Source organism: Lissotriton helveticus, chromosome 1_1, assembly GCF_964261635.1.
Source record: "Lissotriton helveticus chromosome 1_1, aLisHel1.1, whole genome shotgun sequence".
Classification (NCBI taxonomy): Eukaryota; Metazoa; Chordata; class Amphibia; order Caudata; family Salamandridae; genus Lissotriton; species Lissotriton helveticus.
The window spans coordinates 738,115,300-738,143,297 of NC_136057.1; positions in this window are offsets into that span (position 1 = coordinate 738,115,300).

The window sequence follows — 27,998 nt, forward strand, 5'->3', positions numbered from 1 at the left end:
ACTGGCCACAGGAGGAGGGTTATTCTGCAGGTGACGTACCTGCGCAGCACTGTAGTTGATAGGGTGCCAATTGCAAAAAAGAACAAGTGATGGACTGAATGTGGATCAATGTCACACACTCCCCCAGTCAAAAGATCTGGGCCCAAATCCATCGGTTTTTTGCACTCCACACCACCCTGGGTCAGATAATGGCTTTATGCAAATCAGCTCTGACCCTGTTGCCCCATGGGAACAGTCCAGTCCGAACTACAACAGCCATATCTTTCCCAGACCGGAATCAAGCATCCGAGGACCGGACCGGTTTCGAGGTAACACCTCTCTTCAGCCCGGCTAGCTTGACTCCAAGTGGTGTGGAGTGCCTGGGACCCACGTCTGGGCATCCCCAGCGCACTTAGGGCGGCAATTGCAAAAAAGAACAAGTGATGGACTGAATGTGGATCAATGTCACACACTCCCCCAGTCAAAAGATCTGGGCCCAAATCCATCGGTTTTTTGCACTCCACACCACCCTGGGTCAGATAATGGCTTTATGCAAATCAGCTCTGACCCTGTTGCCCCATGGGAACAGTCCAGTCCGAACTACAACAGCCATATCTTTCCCAGACCGGAATCAAGCATCCGAGGACCGGACCGGTTTCGAGGTAACACCTCTCTTCAGCCCGGCTAGCTTGACTCCAAGTGGTGTGGAGTGCCTGGGACCCACGTCTGGGCATCCCCAGCGCACTTAGGGCGGCAATTGCAAAAAAGAACAAGTGATGGACTGAATGTGGATCAATGTCACACACTCCCCCAGTCAAAAGATCTGGGCCCAAATCCATCGGTTTTTTGCACTCCACACCACCCTGGGTCAGATAATGGCTTTATGCAAATCAGCTCTGACCCTGTTGCCCCATGGGAACAGTCCAGTCCGAACTACAACAGCCATATCTTTCCCAGACCGGAATCAAGCATCCGAGGACCGGACCGGTTTCGAGGTAACACCTCTCTTCAGCCCGGCTAGCTTGACTCCAAGTGGTGTGGAGTGCCTGGGACCCACGTCTGGGCATCCCCAGCGCACTTAGGGCGGCAATTGCAAAAAAGAACAAGTGATGGACTGAATGTGGATCAATGTCACACACTCCCCCAGTCAAAAGATCTGGGCCCAAATCCATCGGTTTTTTGCACTCCACACCACCCTGGGTCAGATAATGGCTTTATGCAAATCAGCTCTGACCCTGTTGCCCCATGGGAACAGTCCAGTCCGAACTACAACAGCCATATCTTTCCCAGACCGGAATCAAGCATCCGAGGACCGGACCGGTTTCGAGGTAACACCTCTCTTCAGCCCGGCTAGCTTGACTCCAAGTGGTGTGGAGTGCCTGGGACCCACGTCTGGGCATCCCCAGCGCACTTAGGGCGGCAATTGCAAAAAAGAACAAGTGATGGACTGAATGTGGATCAATGTCACACACTCCCCCAGTCAAAAGATCTGGGCCCAAATCCATCGGTTTTTTGCACTCCACACCACCCTGGGTCAGATAATGGCTTTATGCAAATCAGCTCTGACCCTGTTGCCCCATGGGAACAGTCCAGTCCGAACTACAACAGCCATATCTTTCCCAGACCGGAATCAAGCATCCGAGGACCGGACCGGTTTCGAGGTAACACCTCTCTTCAGCCCGGCTAGCTTGACTCCAAGTGGTGTGGAGTGCCTGGGACCCACGTCTGGGCATCCCCAGCGCACTTAGGGCGGCAATTGCAAAAAAGAACAAGTGATGGACTGAATGTGGATCAATGTCACACACTCCCCCAGTCAAAAGATCTGGGCCCAAATCCATCGGTTTTTTGCACTCCACACCACCCTGGGTCAGATAATGGCTTTATGCAAATCAGCTCTGACCCTGTTGCCCCATGGGAACAGTCCAGTCCGAACTACAACAGCCATATCTTTCCCAGACCGGAATCAAGCATCCGAGGACCGGACCGGTTTCGAGGTAACACCTCTCTTCAGCCCGGCTAGCTTGACTCCAAGTGGTGTGGAGTGCCTGGGACCCACGTCTGGGCATCCCCAGCGCACTTAGGGCGGCAATTGCAAAAAAGAACAAGTGATGGACTGAATGTGGATCAATGTCACACACTCCCCCAGTCAAAAGATCTGGGCCCAAATCCATCGGTTTTTTGCACTCCACACCACCCTGGGTCAGATAATGGCTTTATGCAAATCAGCTCTGACCCTGTTGCCCCATGGGAACAGTCCAGTCCGAACTACAACAGCCATATCTTTCCCAGACCGGAATCAAGCATCCGAGGACCGGACCGGTTTCGAGGTAACACCTCTCTTCAGCCCGGCTAGCTTGACTCCAAGTGGTGTGGAGTGCCTGGGACCCACGTCTGGGCATCCCCAGCGCACTTAGGGCGGCAATTGCAAAAAAGAACAAGTGATGGACTGAATGTGGATCAATGTCACACACTCCCCCAGTCAAAAGATCTGGGCCCAAATCCATCGGTTTTTTGCACTCCACACCACCCTGGGTCAGATAATGGCTTTATGCAAATCAGCTCTGACCCTGTTGCCCCATGGGAACAGTCCAGTCCGAACTACAACAGCCATATCTTTCCCAGACCGGAATCAAGCATCCGAGGACCGGACCGGTTTCGAGGTAACACCTCTCTTCAGCCCGGCTAGCTTGACTCCAAGTGGTGTGGAGTGCCTGGGACCCACGTCTGGGCATCCCCAGCGCACTTAGGGCGGCAATTGCAAAAAAGAACAAGTGATGGACTGAATGTGGATCAATGTCACACACTCCCCCAGTCAAAAGATCTGGGCCCAAATCCATCGGTTTTTTGCACTCCACACCACCCTGGGTCAGATAATGGCTTTATGCAAATCAGCTCTGACCCTGTTGCCCCACCTGTCCATATGGCGATGCATTGTATAATTGCCATAACTGTATTTTTTATCTGTCCCTCTGGACAGATCTTTCTTGCAGATAAGGCAAGTTACATACCGGGCATTCACTTTTGTTTTGCCCCAGGGATATTTAAAAAATTGCCAAATATAATTTTCTTTGACATGAGACCTCCTGGGCTCCTCAGGCAAAAACTGCCTCTCTTGCTGCTCTTCCTCTTCTTCCTCTTCTTTCTCCTCTTGCTGAATGATAACTTCAGCAGGTGGTCCTCTCTTCCTAGGAGGTGGTGGTGGTGGTGGGAGTGCACTAGCTGAAGCTACAACACTTGCCATTGCTAAGTGATGAAAAAAGGTCTTCCTCTCACAAAGATGAAAGTCAGAGTGAGGAAACAAGGAGGGGTTTTCATCATTTGGGGAAAAAAAATAGTTCTAAACCAATGAAAAGTGATATTTTTAGGTCACATGACCTAGCCTTACATCATTAGGAAACCAAAAGTGAAATGAACCAATGAAAAGTGTTATTAACAAGTCTCATGACCTGTTATGCTTACGTTACGCGCTACGCCGCGGCCCGAATTGTTTCCGGAAGCTGCGCTTCGCGTACCGGAGCACTTACGGGTGCGCTAACGCGACGCGTCATATGACGCATTACGCGACAACGCGATACGTCGCGCTTACGCGACGCGTCACAATGTTGTTTTCTAACGCGACAGTTGTGCAAACGGAACGTTTACTGGTTCGCGGACAGGGTCGCGGCAGCAAATTGAGCTAACGGAAAGCTAACCGGTTCGCGGACTGGGAGCGAAACAAAAAAAATAATTAAATTTTTTTTTTTATTAATAAACATATAAAATATATTTTTCCTTTAAAAGAATAATACATTTTACAGCTTTTGATATTTGCTATTAAAAAACCATTGAAATTCACTGAAAAAACCATAGGTTATAGACCATATATAGTTAGGAATTAGCATTTACAAAACCTTGAAAATTCACTGAAAAAACCATAGGTTATAGACCATATATAGGGCCTCATTAGGATGGCGGTTTTTCCGCATCCTCCGGGCCGGCGGAAGTGTCCGCCGGCCTGGAGGATGCGGAAAAACCGCGGCGGAGACTCCAAAGACCCACCGCCAAATTAGGATGGCTGGTGGGTCTGGAATTCCGTCCGCCGCTTTTCCGCCGCGGTCGGCTTCCGACCGCGGCGGAAAAGCTATAACATGGCAGGCGGTGTCTATGAGACACCGTCCGCCATATTATGATGTTGGTGTAAATATGCTTTTCCACGGCGGCTTTTCCGCCATGGAAAAGCATACGGACATTCACTTTGGGGGCCCGTTGCGGGCCCCCTGGGTGAATGGGGGGTGGGGGGTGCACATGGGGGGTACCTATGGTACCCCCCTGCATTTGCGTACACAAAGCAGCAGGCACCGTGCGGTGCCTGCCGCTTTGTGCATGTAAATGTAACACATGCATTTTTAACATTGCGGCGGGTGCAGCTTGAAGCTGCACCCGCCGCAATGTTAAAAATAGAGGATGTGACCGCCACCCTGGCGGTCACATCCTAATCAGCACGGAGGGAACGCCGCAGCCCCTGCGGACGTTCCCTCCTCCTCAAGGGTGGCGGACGGACGCAAGTCCGTCCGCCATCCTAATTAGCCCCAAAGTTAGGAATTAGCATTTACAGTAGGTATATATAGTTAGGATTTTTTCTCTATGGGTTTTTTGAAAATTCTATGTCTAATAACTTTGGCGTTTGTGGACGGAATTGGCTGAAATTTTCAGGAAAATGGCACATTTTGTTTCTGAGCAGCCCTTGAAAATTTGGGGGGGGTTCGTCCGGTGGGGGCCGAGAAAAAAGGGGGGTCCCAAAACGTGTTTTTAACATTGAGTTTTCCATAGGGCGGTTGGCCTCACTTTTAGCCCGAACGGCTGAATGGATTTGCACGAAACTTGACAAAATTGTAGGGACTGGTAGCCCGATGTGCCTTTTGTAGGTCTCAATATATGTGCTCCAGTGGATTTTGAGAAATTAACGTTTAAAAAAATATATATATCTGTAACAGCGGACCAGTTAGCGCACTGGTTCGCGGACTTTTCGCGCAACGGAGCTTTGTGAAGCGAAGCTGATTGGTTCTCTGGCGTCTGTCAACATTCCAAAAAGTCCGTAGCGGCCGCCATCTTGTCTCTCGGTAGGATCGAGAGACAAGAGGAGGCCAAAGCGAAGGGGCAAATGACCATAAGGGGGAATAGTAGATCCTCGCTGACCCCCTAGGTTTGATGTGGAGGTTTTAAAAGGGCCCCGCGGGGCAAAAAAAAAAAATTATAATAATAATCTTACGGCTGAATGGATTTGCACGAAACTTGGCAAAATTGTAGGGACTGGTAGCCCGATGTGCCTTTGCTAGGTCTCAATATATGTGCTTCAGTGGATTTTGAGAAATTAACGTTCAAAAAAAGATATATATCTGTAACAGCGGACCGCTTCGCGTACTTTTCGCGTTACGGAGCTTTGCGAAGCGAAGCTGATTGGCTCTCCGGTGTCTGTAAACATTCCAAACAGTCCGTAGCGGCCGCCATCTTGTCTCTCGGTAGGATCGAGAGACAAGAGGAGGCCAAAGCGAAGGGGCAAATGACCATAAGGGGGCATAGTAGATCCTCGCTGATCCCCTAGGTTTGATGTGGAGGTTTTAAAAGGGCCCCGCGGGGCAAAAAAAATAAATAATAATAATAATCGAACGGCTGAATGGATTTGCACGAAACTTGGTAAAATATTAGGGACTGGTAGCCCGATGTGCCTTTGCTAGGTCTCAATATATGTGCTTCAGTGCATTTTGAGAAATTAACGTTCAAAAACAAGATATATATCTGTAACAGCGCTCCGCTTCGCGGAGATAAAATTATATCTGTATTACCTAGCTGTTGCTAACACCAGTTAGCGACGGCTAGTAGGAGATAGCGACCATCTTGGGCCCCACTTTGCATGTGAGTGATATTTATCACTAATGACATGCAAAGTGGGCATGCCAAGATGTTAGCGACTGGAAACAGTCGCTAACATCGCTATCTCCTATTATCAACTTTTGGAAATATTCGAGATAAGCGCGAATATCTCCAAAAAGTAACAGCTGCCCTGAGCAGTTCTTAGCCATGTTATCCTATGGGAGGTGGATAACATGGCTAAGAGGATTAGCTCGGTAATGCATGAATATCGCTGAGTTTTCAGCGATATTAATGCATTGCGGTCGGTTTTTATCGTATTTGCGATAAACTTTGATAATAGCAACGTTTATCTGCGATAATTTCTGACGGTAAAAAAATCTTTGCAATGCATCGTTAGGGATAAATATCGCTTAACTTTGGTAATATGCCCCAACGTCTGTTAACGTTCGATTCGAAGGAAATCAGGAAGTGTTGAAAAACATTGTCTGCGCCATCTTGTCTTTTTTCAAATGCCACACTTTTGTCGTGCACGGCAGCCATTTTAGATGCCTTGACCAGACCCACTCTGTGCACGCTGTCGATCCTTAGCATGGCTCCCCACCCTCGCAAGCATCTCCCCCAGGCAGTGGTCACCCCCGCTCTCTGTCTTATGCATGGGTAATAAACCTCCCCCCATCTGCGCTGCTCTTTCCTGAGAATCACACCCTGTGCCCGCCCGACACCTCCCTTTCGCCCTATTCACTACTGCACCCTCTGACACTCCTTTTCCTCTGTGTCCGATTGTCCAGGCTGGTCCTAGGGTATCAGCTAGCCCTGCAGATGTAGTTTATGGCCACAGCTGTAAAGATTCACCCCTCTTCAAAGGAGTTATAGTAGATCAAGGCCCACACTCGATGAGATCCGTCACAGCAGAAGCGTTGCTATTATCTGAAAACCATCCTGTATTGTGATTGGGGAGGGGACCGAGCGTGAAGCGGAAGATTCCAGGGATGACTCTTTGTACATCAAAGTTTTTACAATTATGTGTCACATTAAAAATATATAGCACTCCGACAAAGTAGTAAGATTATAAAACTTTAATAATTTATAAATATATACAAGAAAACAAAAATAGTAATAACATATAAACATTTTTAGGGAAAAACAACGAAGTAGCGGTCGGCTGTGCGAATAGTCCCAACGCAGCACAACGTCCAGATTTCCGGCGTGGGGCGGGTCATCAGTAGCAAACTGTTGTGCGAATAGTTCCAAGGCAGCAGAACGCGCTGAAATCTACATGACACGAAAGTGATGTCTAGTAAGTTGCCACCCAGCAAATAACGGCGTGGGGCGTCGCGGGGGGTGGGTCTTCAGTAGCAAACTGTTGTGCGAATAGTTCCAAGGCAGCAGAACGATGGCACCAAGGTGATGTCCAGTAAGTTGCCGCACTGGTTTTGGTATCCTACAATGCTGCTCCGAATAACGGCGTGGAGCGCCCCGGGGGAGGCGGCGTGAACGGGCCTCTCCAGGTGGAGTGTCATCTGTTGTAGTGGGGCGCCCCTTTACCGTTTCAGTTGCCATTCCGTCCGTTTTTGGTCCACTGTGTCAAAAGCCGCAATTCAGCTGAGTTGCGCCCACTCTTGCGGTGCAGCGATAGTCGGCTGCCACAGGACTCTCAAAATGGCGGCAGGCTCTTTCCTTTTTGGGCCTGGTCCACTGAAATGGCCCTGGGACACCTTGGAAATCGGACGCTTGTCTGCTAGGTCTTGGACCCCATTCTCGAAAGCGTCCCCTCCGCTTTGAGAATTCATCAAAAGTTTTGGGGGCCCCGACTCCTGCAGGCTTCTGGTGGGGAGCGGCTGCCATGATTGCTCGCGGAATGACCACGACGGAGCTACGAGATGGTGGTGCTCTCATGCTGACGCCAGCTTCAGTCTGAAACATCCAGAAACAAGGTGGGGCTTTCATCGTTTGGAAAAAAAAAAAAGTTTTCATCCAATGAAAAGTGTTGTTTTTAGGTCATATGATCAAGCCTTCCATCATTAGGAAACCAAAAGTAAAATGAACCAATGAAAAGTTTTATAAACAAGTCACATGACCTGTTATGCGGCATAGGGTATAAAATGCGGAGAAAATACGTTGGCACGTGAGGCGGCGTCAGTAGCGGACCGATGTGCGAATAGGCCGAAGGCAACACAGCGCGCCAAGATCCGGATGGCACCGAGGTGGTGTCCAGCAAGTTGCAGCACTGGTGTGGCCATCCTACAATGTTGAAAGTCGGCGTGGGGCGCCCCGTTGGCCTGTGAGTTTGCGTCAGTAGCGGACCGATGTGCGAATAGGCCGAAGGCAGCACAACGCGCCAAGATCCGGATGGCACCGAGGTGGTGTCTAGTAAGTTGCCGCACTGGTGTGGCCATCCTACAATGTTGAAAGTCGGCGTGGGGCGCCCCGTTGGCCTGTGAGATGGTGTCAGTAGCGGACTGATGTGCGAATGGGGCCAAAGGCAGCGCAACAATATTTTCTGACGAGAAGACACCACAAGGCGCTGAGATGCCAAGATCCGTATGGCACCGAGGTGATGTCTAAGTTGCGGACTGATGTGCGAATGGGGCCAAAGGTAGCGTAACAATATTTTCTGTATGGAAGATACCACTAGGCGTTGAGATGCCAAGATTCGGATGGCACCGAGGTGATGTCTAGCAAGTTGCTGCACTGGTGTGGTCATCCTACAATGCTGAAACTCGGCGTGGGTCGCCCCATTAGCCTGTGAGATGGCGTCAGTAGCGGACCGATGTGCGAATAGGCCGAAGGCAGCACAACGCGCCAAGATCCGGATGTCACAGTGGTGGTTTCATAGTTGAGAGGCACTTCATCTGCAGTGGGGCGCCGAGATCCGGATGGCACCGAGGTGATGTCTAGCAAGTTGCTGTACTGGTGTGGTCATCCTACAATGCTGAAAGTCGGCGTGGGGCGCCCCATTAGCCTGTGAGATGGCGTCAGTAGCGGACTGATGTGCGAATGGGGCCAAAGGCAGCACAACGCGCCAAGATCCGGATGGCACCGAGGTGGTGTCCAGCAACTTGCCGCACTGGTGTGGCCATCCTACAATGCTGCGCCGAAAGTCGGCGTGGGGCGCCCCGTTGGCCTGTGAGTTCGCGTCAGTCAGTGGGGGCTGTTTGAGGATCTGACTGCATTGGAAAGCAATGTGATGCTGTGCGTCGCCCCCAAGATGGAGGTTCCTCGGCTGCAGTGGGGCGCCCCTTGGTGTTTCACTCGCTATGCAGCTGAGTTGCGTGCGCACTTGTGGCGAATAGGCCGAAGGCAGCACAACGCGCCGAGATCTGGATGGCACCGAGGTGGTGTCCAGCAATTTGCCGCACTGGTGTGGCCATCCTACAATGCTGCGCCGAAAGTCGGCGTGGGGTGCCCCATTGGCCTGTGAGGTGGCGTCAGTAGCGGACCGATGTGTGAATAGGCCGGAACCAGCACAAGGCGCCAAGATCCGGATGGCACCGAGGTGGTGTCATAGTTGAGAGTTCTGAGCAGCGCTTGTAACACTGTCTGAAGCTTATTTGCACCTGCTGCAGCTTCACTATTGCCCTGGTGTGGCCTAAGATCGCCCATGACATAGGCGGCCACCTCCCGGGGTCCGGCGGAACTTTTTTCCTTTTCCTTTCTGCATCTTGTCCCAAATTCGTTTGACCTGAAGACACGACCAGGTCCCTGAATGTGTGCAGGGGGACGCTATTGATTGAATCAAAATGGTGGCTTCACACAAAGCTGACTCAAGCGTTTTCTGGTGGTTTCATAGTTGAGAGGCACTTCATCTGCAGTGGGGCGCCGAGATCCGGATGGCACCGAGGTGATGTCTAGCAAGTTGCTGTACTTGTGTGGTCATCCTACAATGCTGAAACTCGGCGTGGGTCGCCCCATTAGCCTGTGAGATAGCTGTTCTTTGGATTTGGGCCTGGTCCACTAAAATGGCCCTGGGACACCTAAGAACTCGAACGCTCGATTTTTTTTTCCTTTCCTGTACATGCAAAAAAAGGTAAATGCCCGGTATGTTACACGCTTCATCTGCCACGATGAACTCTCCAGAGGAACCGAAAAAATATATAGTTGTGGTAACTATACCATGCATCGTCATATGGAGAGGTGGCACCAATTAATTATAGTGCTGCATAAAAGAGAGATTTGGAGGAGAACCCCTGACCTGCTAGTACATTCATCAAAGAAGTGGCACTGAGAGCTTCAGAGGCAAGGGAAACGGTCCCAAATATTTAGAAGAACTTTGGAAAGATTAAAATGACATGTTTAGATTGTGGTAAATTAATTTCATGTGGGCAGATGAGTGTTACTCTAATAAATACAGCATATGAACATCATCATAGTCGATGGTTGGTAGAGACATTTTGACTATATCCTGGACCTGCCCGTCCTCGCTCAAAATGGCGCCGGAATAAATGGGACTCGTAACTCCTTGTTGTGTACTGGTTGCAGAACCTTGAAATCACGAGATACGTATGCAGTTTTGAAGCACATGGCGGGCGGGGACGAGAATTGATTGAATATTTCGACATCCCTATTGATATTAAGTTCTGATGTGTTATTGATTACTGTACTGTTGAAAGTTCGAATTAACGTCACCCATGGTACTTGCCCGCAAATGTACATCTAGATAATTTTATTGTAACTGGCCCTGTCGTATTTTAATTATAAAATGTACGTCCACCGATTCCGTAACTGTTAGACACCTTAGTTCTTGCAACCTAATGGCCCGCCCGTTACGTTCCTCTACAGTGTAAATGTCTACTCATCACATACGATTACAGTTTGCTCCGTGGCCGGCCCACGTGGTTATAGGCTCGTATTTGTATAATGAAATTTTCACAATAAAGGTTTTTAAAAGAAAACATGGTAGTAGTATATACATTGGTAAAGTTTGTAATAATAGTCACTGTTTTAGAATCATTAAAAGGCAAGTGAAATAAAGCAGACCAATTACATGAAGGGTAAAAGGTATAATACGAAGGAACGCAGTAAAGATAAATGGTCAAGGGCTGTTGTGTTTTCTATTCCTGCAACATAAAGTGATCGATAAGAATCTCATATTCAGGCGTATCGGCGACTAAGACAGCAGGTCGACCCTCTTTTGCTCAACGGCTCCATCATGGGACGAAGAAACGCTCTTTTTCTCGAAAAAAGAATATATTTTACTTGCAGGACAGTTGTAAAATTTCCGGGAAAGTACATTAGCCTGGAACATTATAACATATATTTAAGAAAAAATAATGTTCGGAAGTAATGAAAAGCGTAATTTTTAGGTCATATGAGCAAGCCTTTCATCATTACAATAAGAAAAGTAAAATGAACCAATGAAAAGTTTTATTAACAAGTCACATGACTTGTTATGCTTACGTTACGCGCTGCGCGCCCCGGATGACTTCCGGATGCGCTAACGCAGCGCGTCATATGACGCATTACGCGACAACGCAGGTCCAGAATATAGTCAAAATGTCTCCACCAACCAGCGGTCGGAACACAACCCCTTTCAGCAGGCTAAATAGTTCTGTTAAATGAGAACAGAAGGGACAGGCAACAAGAACCATCAGTGAAAGAGGGGAGGGCTAGTTCTTCTCTACCGGGTTACATTGGGGCGCTACCGGAACTGATCGAATTGGTAGTCTACAGTGTTTCTGGATGTTTCAGACTGAAGCTGGGGTTAGCATGAGAGCAGTATCATTTCGTAGCTCCGTCGTGGCCATTCCGCAACCAATCATGGCAGCCGCTCTTTATCGTTATTTTGGGCGGGGTGGGTGGCGGAGCCGAGCTGTTTTGCAGCCATCATTGTGTGGAGTTCAGTTCATCTCACTAGTTTTGTATTTGTCATGAGGGGTTGTTCCTAATGTTTCTATTTTACCGAGGTCAAAAAGAGATCCCATTAGTGGCCTACTGATTTTGCTCGATTCCTTTTCTTTTTTTTTACACGATTTTTCGTTATCTGCAAAGACTAAACAGAGTATTGCGACTCTGTGTTTGTTTGTAAATAGAGAATGAACCAAAGAGAACTAATTCTAAAACAGTAAATACTTGGATAACAATCAATCAAATGGAGAGAGAAGCAGGCACGACGGATTACAACGGGGGCAAAGGCCTGCGTTAACTACCTTTCACTATCTGCAAAGAGAGAGTACTCCTAATAGAAATGAGGGGGGGGGGGCACCATTCAAAGCAGATCAGTGTGCATAAACACGAAAATGTTTTCACTTACCACGTACTTGACATTCGACAGCTTATGATATTTGCTATTAAAAAACCATTGAAATTCACTGAAAAAACCATAGGTTATAGACCATATATAGTTAGGAATTAGCATTTACAAAACCTTGAAAATTCACTGAAAAAACCATAGGTTATAGACCATATATAGTTAGGAATTAGCATTTAAAAAACCTTATTTTACTCACACAAAACCATTGAAATTCCATATATAGTTAGTTGCACTAACTATATATCGCGCACCTGCAATCCACTGCTGATCATGTCACATATTACATCATTCATGACATGGTCAGTGACATCACTGATGACATCACTGATGACATCTCAAATGACATCACTGATGACATCACTGATGACAACATCCAGTGACTGTATGTTTCTGTAAAGTTAAAATATATCTTACATATTGAAGAATGAGTGGATGTATAAGTGTCTGGATGAAGGATTTAGTAGGTGCGTGACTGACTGTATGAGTGAGTGATTAAATGTGTCTCACTGAATGCATGGGTTAGTGACTAAACTGTCTTAATTTGTGCATCATTATGTCTGTTGTTCTGTAAACTGCTGCATGTGTTGATCATTAGCTATACGAGAGGCTATATGTGTTATTAATTGCTTGCCCAAGTATTTCTATGGGAGATTGAGTTTGTGTGGGGGTGGCTGGAAGGTGTGTGACTCTATGCATAGATGTGTGAACAGTTTATTCACTAGGTGTATGAGTTCAAGAGTGCATGTGGAAACAGCTACATGGGCAGTTGACTGTGTGCATGAGTGTATTGATGAGTGAATGGATATCTCAATGCTACATGTCATAGTAAGTACATATGTAAAACACAGTACATGTGAGAGTTGGCATATATAAATAACTGTGCATGAGAGCCACTGAATGAGTGAGTGGTTGTATCGATCATTGTGAACTTGTATCAGGGATTGTATAAGAGAGTAAATATGTGTTAGTATATGTTTCAATATGTAAGGTGTGTTTAACTGTATAGTTGAAGAAATGGAGGTGAGATTGTTTCTTTGCATGACTGACTGGGTGTGTGAGTAACTCCATGGATGAGTGGCAGTGTGTGAGTGTCTGTATACACTGAGTGTATCTAAGGTTATATTAGAGTCTGAAGAGGTTTATCGTATTAGCACAAGAATGATGTCAAATGAGATGTCATCAGTGATGTCATCAGTGATGTCATTTGAGATGTCATCAGTGATGTCATCAGTGATGTCACTGACCATGTCATGAATGATGTAATATGTGACATGATCAGCAGTGGATTGCAGGTGCGCGATATATAGTTAGTGCAACTAACTATATATGGAATTTCAATGGTTTTGTGTGAGTAAAATAAGGTTTTTTAAATGCTAATTCCTAACTATATATGGTCTATAACCTATGGTTTTTTCAGTGAATATATATATATATATCTTTGTAGGTCACCTGTGTGTTGGTAAAAAAAGGATATCTTTGAGATATAGTATCTTCAGCTTACTTGTCCATGAAAATATATGAGGTTTTATTCTTTTTGGATGTAGAGGGCCCCAAGATGCGGGAGGGAGATCTCACTCTAAAAAGTATAAATATAACATTACATCAACTATAGGTTATTATTTACTCATAAGCTATTTCATCTTTAAGCAATTACTGTATTTTGATGAAAGTAACCTACTTTTAGTTGAGGATTGTAGATGCTGATAGAGGAACCGAAGGAAGGAACTTCTCATTCGGGTTATCTTTGTTTAATTAAAATCTATAAGCAGTAGATGTAAAAAAAAATTCACACGATGTAAGGACAAAATGAATCTCTATATGATCTTAGAGTGTCGTCTCAGATCACAAATGGTGAAAATATTTTTTAAAAAAGGGTTCTGTTATAAAACCGAATCTGTTATGAAAACAGAGAAACATCGATGTGTCATTGCATTTAAAAGATAGGCAATGAATTTCTATATATGTGGTCATGGATGTCTGTTTCTATTCTTGTTTATGTTCTTGCTTGAATCAATGGTTAAACTAATTTAAACAACGATTGTTACCTAAATTTTAACAGTCAAGTAACTTTCGAAACTAAGGTTATCTTATAGTCCCTGTGGCAGTAAATTTGCGGCTCTAAACCTATAATCATTTTTGTTTATCTTATCAAAGTGTTTATGCCTCATGCTACAGCGATTCTAACATAAATCTGCGCTGTCTGGTAACTTTTAAAACTAATATTAATCCACATTTGTAAAGCGCAAACAATCACCCGTAAGGGTCTCCAGGCACTGGGGGCCGTCGGGAAGATTAAGCAAGCTATTGCCCAGAGTCCCATGGTGCTGGGATAATCTGCCGTCAGCGCCGGGGATCGAACCGTGATCCCCAGATTTCAGCGTTAGCCCCCCTGGCTGCAGCGCCACACCTCTCCCACTAAGGATATCCTGGAATCCTTGCAGCGATGTATTAATGTAATGTAAATAGGCTTTTATATAGCACAACTATCACTCCAAGGAGCATCTTGGCGCTAAAACGGAAAAACCAGATATGATGGGAGCTCTGGTTAACTGCTCTAGTGAGAGGGGCCGAGCACTCAGATCAGGGCTTTATACAATGTATCAGGGGCACTGTAAATCCAGGTCTTAAGAGTTTTCCTAAAAACAGATTCGGAAGCGATTTGGCGAAGATGGGGGGGAAGTTGGTTCCAGGCTTTAGATCCCTTAACTACCAGAGATTTCCCTCCCATTGAGATCAGTTTAAAGGTAGGAATGGTCAGCAAGTTTGCATTGGAAGATCTTAAGTTACGAGACGGGAAGTAGCGCTTGAAACTCTTTTGAAGATATTTGGGACCTCGTGAATGAAAGGCCCTAAAAGTGATGATTAGGATCTTAAACAGAATACGTTTATGAATTGGCAGCCAGTGGAGGCTATCCAATGCAGCTGTGGCAGAGGATTTCCTGGGTCACCTCAGCACCAGCCGGGCAGCTGCATGCTGGACCATCTAAAACTTATGCATGACCCCTGTATTGGTTCCTGTATAAAGGCTGTTACAGTAGTCCAGCCGAGATGTTATAAGGGCAACCACCACTATTTGTCTGGCTGAAAGAGGTAGAAGGTCAAAGAATTTTCTCAGACCTTTAATGATGTTGAAACAGGTACCTGCTACAGCCAGAGACTGTTGTTTGAAAGACAGTGGTATCAAACTTGATTCCTAGATTCTTGGCAGTATTAATTGTGTTGGGGGTTGCAGTGGCATCTTCAGGCCACCACTGTTTGGGAATGAAGAGATTTTGTTGGCCAAAAGGTAGAATTTCATTTTTTTCCGAATTGCACCTCAAATGGTTATTGTTCATCCATTCAAAGGTGGCTGAAAGGCAGTTTTTAAGGTTTTCTTCTGCATCTGTCGTATCGTTATCAAGGACCAGAATGAGCTGCATATCGTCCGCATAAGAGATTGTGTTAATCTTGAAGGACGATATTAAATTGATCAAGGGGGCCATGTATACATTAAAAAGTGTCGGACTCAGGCTGGATCCCTGGGGAACCCCTGACGTGAGTGCTTTTTCTTCGGAGCTAAACTGCCCTAGAGAAATCACTTGGAGCCTGTTTTTCAGGAAGTTCTTAATCCACTCCAGTACATTCCCCGCTATGCCAGATGTTGCTAAACGGTCTATAAGAATGGCATGTGAGACCGTATTAAAGGCCCGGAGAGGTCCAATAATACCAGAACTGCCTTCTTTCCCTGATCCATAGCTGTACGTAGGGTTTCCGCGGTGAACAGGAGGGCGGATTCTGTGGAATGTTGGGCTCTAAAACCCAATTGATTGGGGTGCCAAACATTGTTATCCTCTAAAAAAGTGGTGAGTTGCTTGTTCACAAATTTTTCAGTAAGCTTGCACAGGGTGGGTAAGAGTGAAATAGGCCGTAGGTTGGAAAGGGCTTTGGGATCTGCTAATTGCTTTTTCTGTAGTGGTTTGACCGCCGCGAGTTTCCATTCTATGGGAATCTTTACAGTGCAAAGTGAGGAGTTTATTATATTGTTAATGATAGGATTGACAATATCAATGAGGGCCTGTAAGAAAATGGGGGGGTCAGGGGTCAAAAGGAGAACTTGATTTCATAGACAATATGGCCAGGCGAGTTTCTTCCAGGTTGATGGGAAGGAAAGTTTTCATACAGGCTATATTTGTGCCTGCAGTGATCCCCTCATCTGAGATTGCTGGCGTCGGATGGGGAAAATCTTTGATAATAGTCAACACTTTTTCTTCAAAAAAGTCAGCTATGTTGTTACAAAGGCTCTGGGAGGGGGGAACTTCTTGAAGCAGACTTTTAGGGTTCGTAAATAGATTAACCATCTTGAAAATCTCTTTCTGTTTATTATTGGTGGTTTTTATAGCATCCGTATAATAATTTATTTTAGCGGTCTTCATCAGGGCATGATATTTTCTCTGTGTGGATTTGTAGATGCTAAGTTCATTATCATTATCAATAGCTTCATTAGTAGTGTGATCACTATCTTCTGTGATCTATTTTATGTTAAACTAAGTGGTTACTTAAATAAATAGTTAGGAGGTGTTGTTTGGAGGCTTACCTTCTAAAAAGAGATGGACATGGATATACTGATATGTAAACACAGCAATGCTGTTGCAACAATCTTCGTTTCGGTTTTTAAAATGATAAATCTAATTTAAAAACTAAAAGGGCAACTAAATGAAATGCTCGTTTGGGGGTCAAAAACTTCCTAATGTTCTACCTGAGCAGCACATACCTTTAAGATTCCCAAGCCTCTGATGTATGTCGATCCGGGGTCCGTGCTGGCGTGAATATCGCTCAGTAGACCCGGAAGCACTACACGATCCAGTTTAAATATGAAAATCTGGTAGGTTCCTTGGGTCACGTGGTCTGCGTAAGACACGCACAAATCCTTACGTATGTGCAGGTGCGTGCAGCTAAAAAATGAAGTCCGTTGTTGTTTTCAATATTTCGATTAGAAACTAGACCGTCACGTATCTTACACTGATACAGACAACTAAGTATATATTCATTTGGGGATACTCTGTATATGTATTGCAGGTCTTGGCAGCAACTTGTGACAGGGTATGATTTATATGGGCATATGGTGTTTAAATAATCACATTTTCCCAGGGTAAATCATTGTTCAAACCACATTTGAAAGTATTTAATGAGAAAATCCAATAGACTTCTCTTTTTTTTGCAGATTTGTAATCCACCTTTCTCGTCTGGTGTTTTGATTTTTTCTAGTATTCACCACCGAAAATCATCTGGTTTGTGGTTGAACTCTATATAGTGTTTTAACTACAACAGCAAAGGTGCACCACCACATTTAGCATTCAATATTAAAGATTCACGAAGAGTGGTATTCCTCAATTTGATATTCTTTATTTCAAAAACACGGTTGAAGCACCATACAGCTGACGCGTTTCGTCCCAACAGGGGGACTTCTTCAGGGCTTTTGCGAATGATGTTGAAATCAACAAATGTTGGGAACACCGAGATGAAAGGTATGGCCCATAGTTGGCGTCCGTTTGTCTCCTTGTCTGCAAGCTTAAGATTAGACTCCAGTTGTATTCAAGTCGAATTGTATCCGATAATATTTGTAAAGGTCTGTGACAGTGAAGATTCGAGTCAGTGGGTTGATTTCCCCTTCTCGAATCAATAGTGATGACTTTGATTGGTTTCCCTGACTTGGGGTTGAAATCTTACTCGATGGCAACCTCTGAATGCTCTACGTTGCCCTAAAAAAGGTTAGCGTGGTTTTCTGTTGCTGTTAGATGTATTATAAGGGCCTTCCGATTCATAAAAATGGGAACTTTCTTCTCCTTCTGAGTCGGATGTATCCGAAAATGTTGTTACTTTCTGTTGTTTAGAGGTATTTTCATTGGGATAATGATTTTGTTCATAGACATTTTTCCCCTAAATATGGATATGGTCTTTCTAGAGTACACAATCTTTTATGTTTAATCAATTTATCTGTCTTTCTTTTATTTAGATATTCTGCAAAAGAGGCCATTTCTCTACTTGCCTCTTCTAATTTTGAAGTTGCCTCCTCTACACTATTTGATTTTTAGATTTTTTTCTTCTAATTCATTTAATTCAACTTTCATTGAGGCTGCCAGTTCTTTTGCAGTTCATATTATCAAGTTCATTAGGTCCCTGGAGCATCTGTTTGCTGTCATGCTTTCATGCTCCACTGTTCTAAAAACAGTTTGTAATGGACAAAAAGTCCTGGGATATTCCGAACTCGTAACCCTTGGCGGATTATTCAGCAATACGTTCATGGGACACTCTTATGACTCCCTCCTGAATTTGATGTCTCAAATATTTTATTTCTTTTTGACAGTATTGCAACTTCTCAAGAAAACCCTGTGCCCGTTCTCAATTAAATGGTTGAACACAGCAATCATATCTTGACTGTAAGCTTCTTTTGTCATCAATGAGATCAGTAAATCATTGATGTACTGAATTGGAGTTGATCTTCAAGGCAACTGTAATACCTTTAAATTCTATTTAGTATCTGATTGTAATAGATTGGGTACTCTCTATACCCTTGAGGAGCACGGCACCACATGAGAGTCTTCCTTTGGAACTGAAATGTGAAGAGAAACTGGCTTTCTTCATGAAGGAGAACCGAGAATAAAGCCTGACAAAGGTCAATGACTGTGAACCCTTCCTCTTCTGGAGGACTTTGGAATAGGATTACGGCTTTGCTTTGTACCACGGGATAGTGTGGAACGACAATTTGATTAATTTTTCCTGCACGATCCTGCATTTCTTGTTTTCTTTCTGCAAAACCATAATCAGGGAGTTGCATGGAATCCTGATAACCTCCTTCAGGATTTCCTGATCTAGCATACTCCAATGACAGGTGTTATTCCCACAATGGCTTCTGGGGTCATGTTATAACCCCAAACATCTTTAATCCCAAAGATCTACTCATACTATTTCCCTCAAGTCAACATGTAAGTCTTCTTTGCTAATGACCAGGTTCAATCTGACTACAGATAGATTCTGGTGCCTGCAATTTAAACTCAGCATCTACTGCTTGGGTTTAGCAGGTCCACTCTGTCTGTTTTGCAATATATGATGCAGGTGAGTTTACAGAGCAGGTCTCTTCAGAGTAAGTTCCAGGGCTCGAATTTTAACTGGAACTGTGGCAGTATTTTAATTGGTACATTTCTGATTTGTGATGCCATGAACTTGGACTTCCTTACCCAAGTAATGTGTGCAGGCATTCCCCCATACAACATTGAGACTCCTTGGATGTTTACTCTCATACCGGGATCAAGATTTAATCCTACACTAGGCACTTTTGACACTCTCATACCTCCATTCTGTACCATCAGAGTCTGTGCAATTATATACTTTTCATTCAGTCTCTTTTGTTTAGCATTCAGCATATCTGTGCAATATTCGGCATATTGTAGGATTTCATCTATAGTACTATTCTGTCAGCAAAGAACACCTTGAACAATCTAGTTGCTACTCTCAAGTTGCATCCCTTGCACAAAAGAGGTGAGAAATCGTCCCATATTATCTCCAAGTGGGTCATTCAGACTGCTATATTCCCTGTACACCTGCATTAGCCTCTCAAATCATGCATGCACTGATTCTTTGGGCTCTTGGGATTTTCAGAAGATCTTGAGCCAATTCATTTCACTTTGGGTAACCTTAGTCTTAAGGAGGGAATGACTTAATCATATTAAGTCTTGACAAATGGTAGTGGGGCATTCATGTTCTCTACTCTAGGGGTTCCAGGCTCGGCCACCTAATGGCTCTGGCACATTCTGTACAAAGGTCCTTTAGAACCGCCACTACTGTATTTCTAAAGCTTCCCAATGAACCTTCAAAATTATCACTATCTTCTCTATCTGTGTATACCATTTGTGAGGATTTTCCTCACTCTGGAAAGAGAATTCTTGAAATGGAATACATTTGTCTAGGACCAGAAAACATGCACATATGTTATTCCCTGCACCACTCTCCGGGGGAATTCCTTTATTGCACCCCTGGTGGCTTCTCCCTCATCATTCCTCAGAGACTCTTTCTTCCACTTCACTTTCATCCGTTCTTTCTTGGACCACAATTACCTGTACTTTTCCAGTCCCTTGTTTTTGATCATTTCCCTCACATGCATCTTTAATCCTTTCAAAATTAACAGCTTCAACTCCTCGTCACCAATCATCATGCTGACATCCTTTTGCAGCTTCATTCTCTGTTTCAAATAAAATTTGCATTTATCTACCACTCTTTCAATTTTTGCATATACCTTACGCACCACCCTTGTGGCTTCCTTGTTCATGTAAAGCAAATCACGGTTGCTGCAGTGTCCTAAGAAGTTTATCCGTACATTGCCTTTCACAATTTCCTCAAATTCTACTTTTTTATTGGGCAACATTAAGTCGCTGAGGATTCTGTCCCTTGCAAGGTCATTTGCAGTGTCAAAATAGTCATGGCACCTCCTGCAAAAGGACGGGTCGACACCTTTCCCTGTGAGTGGCCTGGAGCTAGTGTACTGGAGGTCTCTGCCAGGCTCCGAGAGACACGTGGAAGGGTCTGACTCTTTAGCATAGTAGCAATCATCAGAACGTGAGATACTTGGGGTATCTGATGATTATGACTTGCCCAACACCACAGCTCTTGAGGTCTGAACAGGGGGTGAAATAGCAGCCTCAGTGTAACTCAGGGTGTGCTAGCTTCCAGAGGACTTGCGTTGGCTGCTCCATTATCTGCAGCTCCCTGAATTGTAATGCTTAGTGCCTGTGCTGCATTATACTGGCTGGTTTTATTCTAAGAAGTTCATCTATGAAGGTGTCCTCCTCTTCACTCTCTGCTTCTGAATAAAGGAGTATCAGCACAATGGCAGGCTCCAGCCACGGGAGCAGTCTACATCTTGGCCCAATGGATGGACACACCAATGGTCTTTGCCATTTCGTGTTTTGTTTAAAATTCACTTGCTTTTCCGGATTGCCTGGAAAGCAGCGCTTGGCTACCAGGGAGCAGAGGATTCACATGGGCGGTGTCACAGGAAGGAGCATTTAAGATGTAGGTTGCTTTGAGCACCCAAATCACTGTGCCCTACTGACCGTTGTTGAGACCCACTGATCTGGATGCACCTGATGGAGGTGGCTCATTCTAAAAGGGGGCATGGCTGGGTCCTATCTTCGCAAGATCACTTAGGTTTACATTTATCAGAAGAAATTAAGACAAAAATCAGGTAGGAGGTATATGTAGGGCAAAGGTAGATTTCTTTGAATGTGTTTGTTTTACAACAGGAAACTCTGATTTACTGTTTTAAAACTAGAACCTGAGAAGCAAAAGGGCCGTGAAGAATGTATATACAAAGGGAGGAAGCCTAAAGTGGAAGAAAAACACTAACCAATTGAATCAAGGGTTTTGCTATTTCTGAGTCTATACACCTGGAAAAGTCAATCGAGTTTGGTCCGCAAAAGGCCTTTTACTTAAGCAAAAGCATGGGGGCTTATGGAGAGTTTGGTGGTTCCTCCTGGAAGGATTATGATAAAGCCTTCCAGTTCAAGAAAGCTACTGATCAGATATGTGTTGGGACCAGATGGATGTTAACTCTTGGTTGCATTGTATGAAGATAAAAAAAGCGCAGGAAGTGGCCAATCGCCCCTTCGGCAGGCTGTGGAAGGAGGCAGGAAAGCATGCACCAGCCGTCAGGGAATCTGTAAGTTCAAGTATTCTTGGTCATTCTGTGGAATGTCAAGACATCGTGAATTTAAATGCTTCAAAAAGTCCGAAGAGGAAGGTGGGCAGAAGTGAGGCCCCAATGTCACCAGTTGCTAGAATCCTGTCCCTGGTTTACTTATTGACTTTAAACCTGTGGCTAAATTCCTACTCATTATATATTGTAACAATGGTCCTAAGAGAAACACATGCATAACAGGAAATTTAATATAGACCAAATGAGCTCTATATTCCACAGTGTCCAGCCGGACACAGAATTTAATCAGATAAATACATTTTCATTATTGGCAAGAGCAACAAACAATAGAGCGGGACACAGTCCTGCATCCAATACAGAAAACAAAGGACAAATACATACGAACAGTAAGGATTTCAGTTAAGAAGCAACAGAAGCTTTGATTTGATTAGAAAATTTAACAAGCTATCCGTAATAGTATCCACACTAATATCACACAATGGTTAAATGCGTGGAACTATTCCATAGGTCGACGACGTTTTGATCCCTTTCAGAAGGATAATGGGATCATCATCAGGACGATTGGATTAAATACCTGAGTATGAAGACACTGCCTTAGAGTGGTTTGGGCTCAGGTATTCCACATTAAGTATAGGAGATAAAAGAAACGAGACACAAGTACCTGCTTGGCTCAGTGAGGATCCGATAATTGAATTAACTGAGCAGCGTCAGATTTCTGCTGGCGGGTAAAGCGAGCAGTGTGCGAAAATCGACACTGTTTTGCTCGCGGCAGGTATGATGACCAAAATTATGCCGATAAAGTTCCGGTACCAGATGTACGGGCGGCAGTGGCCGAGTCAGGGGTTCCAAGTGCTCGATGGCGGGAATCCTATACTGAACGTGGAATACCTGAGCCCAAACCACTCTAAGGCAGTGTCTTAATATTATATATATATATACATATATATATATAATATTAAGGCGCCGAAGACCGGGCGGACTACAGGAAGTATATGCCATGATGACATCAGTGTGGGGGGAGCTACCGTCTGTGAATGAGGAGAAGGCAGGACACATATTACCTTCACTCACAGCCCTTTCCTCAATCACTAGCACCTGGCGCTGAAGAGGCTGACCACGCCGAAATGCATCTGCCATAGAGGGTGACAGAACTTTACTCTGCTTGGGCAGTTAAATAAAGCGCTTCCGACACTATCCCCAGTTGTGGCCTTTTCTCTTTCCTTGAAGGAGCTTGCTTGGATATTAATTAGCGCGTTCTCCAGTGTCGCGCTTTAAAAGGTCCCCGTTTTTGCAAGAGGCTCTGCTTTCACTGGAACCCTGTTCGCAGTCTTTTCTTTTCCGGGGTACCGGATTTTGCAGAACCCACCACCCAGCCATGGAAGAAGTATGACGAGATGGATGCCACTGCGCACCACGTTGGGCAGGTAGGATTGCCATGCCTGCCCCCGCCAGAAAGGATTTTGTTGCCGAGGTGGTTTTAGCGGTTTGGGGACTGGAGGAAGTGCCGCTGCTCATGAGTGTTTGTGGACATTTGGGGCAATTCACTGACTTTGGAGCACTATTTTCCATCCCCACATTCTCTGCGATACTTACCAGAATCGTGCCACTGCATGCTGGAACCTGTAGGCGCCGAAGACCGGGCGGACTACAGGAAGTATATGCCATGATGACATCAGTGTGGGGGGAGCTACCGTCTGTGAATGAAGAGAAGGCAGGACACATATTACCTTCACTCACAGCCCTTTCCTCAATCACTAGCACCTGGCGCTGAAGAGGCTGACCACGCCGAAATGCATCCGCCATAGAGGGTGACAGAACTTTACTCTGCTTGGGCAGTTAAATAAAGTGCTTCCAACACTATCCCCAGTTGTGGCCTTTTCTCTTTCCTTGAAGGAGCATGCTTGGATATTAATTAGCGCGTTCTCCAGTGTCGCGCTTTAAAAGGTCCCCGTTTTTGCAAGAGGCTCTGCTTTCACTGGAACCCTGTTCGCAGTCTTTTCTTTTCCGGGGTACCGGATTTTGCAGAACCCACCACCCAGCCATGGAAGAAGTATGACGAGATGGATGCCACTGCGCACCACGTTGGGCAGGGAGGATTGCCATGCCTGCCCCCGCCAGAAAGGATTTTGTTGCCGAGGTGGTTTTAGCGGTTTGGGGACTGGAGGAAGTGCCACTGCTCATGAGTGTTTGTGGACATTTGGGGCAATTCACTGACTTTGGAGCACTATTTTCCATCCCCACATTCTCTGCGATACTTACCAGAATCGTGCCACTGCATGCTGGAACCTGTAGGCGCCGAAGACCGGGCGGACTACAGGAAGTATATGCCATGATGACATCAGTGTGGGGGGAGCTACCGTCTGTGAATGAGGAGAAGGCAGGACACATATTACCTTCACTCACAGCCCTTTCCTCAATCACTAGCACCTGGCGCTGAAGAGGCTGACCACGCCGAAATGCATCCGCCATAGAGGGTGACTGAACTTTACTCTGCTTGGGCAGTTAAATAAAGCGCTTCCGACACTATCCCCAGTTGTGGCCTTTTCTCTTTCCTTGAAGGAGCTTGCTTGGATATTAATTAGCGCGTTCTCCAGTGTCACGCTTTAAAAGGTCCCCGTTTTTGCAAGAGGCTCTGCTTTCACTGGAACCCTGTTCGCAGTCTTTTCTTTTCCGGGGTACCGGATTTTGCAGAACCCACCACCCAGCCATGGAAGAAGTATGACGAGATGGATGCCACTGCGCACCACGTTGGGCAGGTAGGATTGCCATGCCTGCCCCCGCCAGAAAGGATTTTGTTGCCGAGGTGGTTTTAGCGGTTTGGGGACTGGAGGAAGTGCCGCTGCTCATGAGTGTTTGTGGACATTTGGGGCAATTCACTGACTTTGGAGCACTATTTTCCATCCCCACATTCTCTGCGATACTTACCAGAATCGTGCCACTGCATGCTGGAACCTGTAGGCGCCGAAGACCGGGCGGACTACAGGAAGTATATGCCATGATGACATCAGTGTGGGGGGAGCTACCGTCTGTGAATGAGGAGAAGGCAGGACACATATTACCTTCACTCACAGCCCTTTCCTCAATGTGAGACTTGGCCCTTTCCCCAAAATTTTTCGCCTTTTTATTTCCCTTTTAAATCAGAATGCCCTCATGGTAACAACAATGTATAGGCCTTGTGTAGTGAGGAAAGCCCTGTGTACTGTGAAACTGATGTTAAGATGCAGGTGTCTTATACCCCTAACATGGCTGCCACTGACCACTGCTGCTGCAGCGGGGTTTAGTGGGCGCATTCTAGTGGCTAGGGCCTGGCTGGAACCCTCCAAACAATGTATCAACTTAGCCTGCCAGCCTGCCCACAGGTAGAATGGTGGAACCTCCTAGAACCCCCTGGAACCTTCTGGAACAGGTGAGGTGACACCAACTGCCACTGCCAACTGTCAACTGGCACTGTATAAGGAAAGGAAGGTAAACTTTCCTGTCAGAGGGACTAAGGGGAGACCTGGGGAAGTACCTACGCAGGAGGATAGGCAGTGGGGGTCAGGGCAGGGTCTTATGATGCTGGAATGACAGGGCCTAGTGTGCTGCTTTACAAGTATTGAGGCATCCTGTACCCCCCCCCACTGACCTAACCCCGCGGCAGGGAACCCCCAGGGACCACTTGAAGGGATTGGCTGAGAAGAACTTGGAACACCAGCCACCAAACTATTCCCCCCTTCAAGGAACAAGAAACCAAGCAACAAAACTAAGGGCGTAAGGAACATCACGCCAACAAGAAACTAAGCTGCTATTTACAAGGGCGCAAGAAACATCACGCCAACAAGAAACTAAGCCTCTATTTACAAGGGCGCAAGAAACCTAAAGCGCTAAGAAGAAATTAAATCATCACAGGACTTTTGAAGAAGCAAACAGGTATTGGCTCGGTACTGACCCTGCGTTTCCTGATGTCACCTGGGGTCTCCCTTGCTAACCTGCTACTGGGGTGTCACCTGTCCTGTATATCTAGCGCTGCCCTTGCTGACCCTGTGAAGAGCGCTGAAGTAATGGAGGGGGTTGCTGCCTTCTGAAGCGCTATATTTGCCTGAACTGCAGCACCCTGAACTGAATGTTATTAGACCTGCTGGTCTTGCCCCCACCTCGTGTGGGCCAAAGCGCTATAGCCCTGCACCCTGCTGTCTGTGAAGCGCTAGAATCCTGGGTGTGATTCCTGCCTGAAGCGCTATATTCTGTGGTGCCCTTCAGCAGCGCTACCTGGAATGAACTGTCTGCCGAGCGCTACCTCTGCTGTGAATTGCCTGCTATATCGTAGCGCTGTGAATCCTGAAAAGCGCTATCCCCCTGAAGCGCTGTGTCACCAAGAACTTCTGTGGCTCTAGAAGTTGCTGCCTTCTGAAGCGCTGACTCCCTGCTCCCCCAACGCTCCTTTGCTGTCCCTGTGAAGAGTGCTGAGGTACTGAAGGGGGTTGCTGCCTTGTGAAGTGCTGTACCTGCAGGGTGCTATTATCTAAACCTGATTGCCTGCTGAAGCGCTGTCCCCAGCATTGCCTGTGGCCAAGCGCTGTCATGTGAGGAACTGAGGTAGTGCCCAGGGAAGCGCTGTAATTTCACTCCAAGCGCTTTCTTGAATGTCCCATAGAAGCGCTGTAATTGTGCCTCCAAGCGCTCTCTTGTAGGCCCCAGAGAAACGCTGTATTTTTGACCTTAAGTGCTCACCTGTTGGCCCCTATGTGCCTCTAGTGACGTGGAGGCCATTAAGTTACTGTTTATGCCTGAGGACAGGCTTGCCATTCATTAACTGTTTGGGCCCTGGTTCCGGCGTAGGCCTAAAGACATACTGAGTTCACCTGCGATGGCTTAGCCCTGCATAGGGGAGTCCAAGGCATAGTAAAATGCTCATTGAGAATGCTTTACTGAATTGCTTATTGAAATGTTCACCTTAATTAACAGAAATGTTTTACTAATCTAAAGCAAGGCCTGTGCTTACTTAATGAGATGTTGCTCTCTAGCAATGAGTAATGTTCTATTTATAAGTTACTTAATGAAATGCCTATGCCTAATTCCTTCCCTGTAATGTTTACTCCTGATTAGGGGGATGTTACCTATGATTGGGGAAGAGTTTTGAAGTGGTTATTCCTGCTTGGAACCAGGATTATTCTGAACTATAGAAGTTTTATTACACCCCTGCCCCAGTGTTATAACCTCTACTTATTTACAGGATTACTCTTGGGTGCTGAGAGGTTTATGCCTGCTTAATGTAGGAATTAGAATGTTGATCCTGGCCTGGGGGTGGAAACGCCAACAGCTGCATAATGAACTGTGTCTGCTGACTAATGAAACATTTATTCATGTTGGTTGAAAGGTGGAGCACATGCCCACAGTTATGGAGTGAGGTGCTCCTTGCTTTAAAGAAATGTTTACATTTACTAAAAGGCTTTACATGCATAAACCAAGTCTTCTAAGCTCAGGCTTGCCTGTTAAAAATGGTTATCTCTGCCTTGAAGAGTTGTTAACTGTTGATTGCTGAGTAGGGGAACGTTAATGCTATAAGGATATAGTTACACTGCCTAATGAGATGTTTTATCCGCAGTGGCGTGTTTTTATTCCTGCCATAGGAGTTTCATTCCTGCCTAAGGAAATGGTTAATGAAATGTTTCACCCTCAGTGAAGTGTTTTACTTCTGCTAAACTGATTATCTCTATTGCAGGAAATGTTTTACCTGTAAGCTCCTGATTAATAGGGGGAAGGCCCTGCCTGTTCAGGCATCAGGTAATAGGATGGTGTGTGATGCCTAAAGAAATACTTTATGCCTAATGAAAGGTGTTGACCTCATTTGAGGCAATGTTTACTCCTGCCCAGGGAAGGGTCTCATACACCTGCTATAACAGAGATCTACTTACACCTGCTCAATGTAGGGATTTCTACTTCCCTGATGGAATGTTGGTGTAGCCCTGATACAGTTAAACCTGCACAAGGGGATGGTTACCTAGATTGCAATGTTTTCTCCTAGTTAGTGCTGGCTAATGCAATGGTTAGCTGGGCCCAATGAGAAGTTCTCCCAAAGGGATGCCCAACCTTGTTATATGGAATAATTATTCTTAATGAAATGTTTAATTCCTATTACAGGAGGAGAGTTACGTCCACATACTTTTGTGGCAAATGAAATGTTTCATATTTAAGGAAATGTTTGAACTACACTTAACGAATTGTTTATTCCTACAGCGGGGAGATGTTTCT